Genomic DNA, 1,336 nt, shown 5'->3' with positions numbered 1-1,336 from the left:
AGTGGTAAGATTATGAGCTTTAATAAGTAAAATTATCCCAGCTACAATGACAGACAACAAATATTACATTTATAGTATTACAACTAAAACTGCTTTTGACGCCACCACCGCAGTTTGTCCTTCATGAGCCTTCATAAACAAGATGGCGGTGCAAGATGGCGGCTGCCTGTAGTGGCGACCCGCGACCATGGAGATATAAACAGATTTTAAAAGGTAAAAATAATAAATCAAGATCTTTGTCTGCAATGATTAGACATGTTTTTTTATTATTGTCATTAGTGATTATCTCAATTTCGGCTAAAAGAATTGACAAAATCCTACACACTGTGCCTTTATAGAAGACAAAAATAATCCTGTACTCATGGCAATAAACCATTAGTTATGTGTTGAGTTTGCATTCAGCCGTGTATCTCCTTTATGAAATCAAGTTAAGCAAAACAGTCACATTTAACAACATTTACTAGTTCTATAGACTATACCATGTGAATGTAATTTAAATCAGTACCTAAACCAATAAATTTCTTCAGTTATCTAGCTCACTGTTCTTGCATTTTGCTAATCTTTACCAGATGTTTAAAAATACGTAAATATTAAATCCTACATCTAAATGCAACAATATAAATGTGAAAATTAATTCTTAAATGTTGAAGTTTGAACTAAAATGTTTTGGAATGGAACACAGCCTTTATTGTTGGTGCTCGGCTCGTTATGACATCATCATCCAGAGACAATATCAACTGCTAATGCTGCTAAAGCTTCCCTAAAAGACATCAAATCGTTTCTAAGCTGCACATCAAGGTGCTAAACTACAGGTAGCACCCATTAGCTAACCAGGATGATGTCATTATCCTGCCACTAACTTCAACGCCAACTGCTGCTAATGTTACTAACGCTGCCGAATTTGTCTTTGGCAGAACGACGGCTCAGTGGTTAGCGCCAACGCCTCACAGCAAGAAGATACCCAGTTTGGACCTGGGGTCTTTCTCTGCAGAGTTTGAATGTTCTCCTACTACTATACTTGTACTCTGGTACTCTGGTTTCCCCCACAGCACAAAAACATGTATGATAGGTTGCCTTCAGGCCCAGGCCTACCTTAAAAAATAAATCTGTGATCTCACTGGAATTTACCTGGTTACACAAAGGTAAAATAAATCAATTTAAAAGGTGTTTATTGAAAACAATATGGATGGTACCTTTGATTTGATTTGATTTGATTTGATTTATTGATTCAAHAGGAAAAGATTACTAAAAATCAAGCCTGACTCAGCATAATTGCTGTTTTACAGCAGGTTCCTGTTCTGCAGCACATAAAACACTCAGAAATACAGCATCACAA

The 1,336-nt window shown here is 36.3% G+C and overlaps 1 protein-coding gene across 2 annotated transcripts in view; it reads right to left on the bottom strand.

Moving 5' to 3' along the window:
• Positions 1-1,336, bottom strand: part of sptb (spectrin, beta, erythrocytic) — a 106,787-nt gene that overhangs the window by 3,557 nt on the left and 101,894 nt on the right. The gene's annotated exons all lie outside the window — the stretch shown is intronic.

This window comes from Austrofundulus limnaeus, unplaced genomic scaffold, assembly GCF_001266775.1.
Source record: "Austrofundulus limnaeus strain Quisiro unplaced genomic scaffold, Austrofundulus_limnaeus-1.0 Scaffold807, whole genome shotgun sequence".
NCBI lineage: Eukaryota > Metazoa > Chordata > Actinopteri > Cyprinodontiformes > Rivulidae > Austrofundulus > Austrofundulus limnaeus.
The sequence above is the reverse complement of the archived record's forward strand: the minus strand, read 5'-3'. Positions and strand labels throughout refer to the sequence as shown.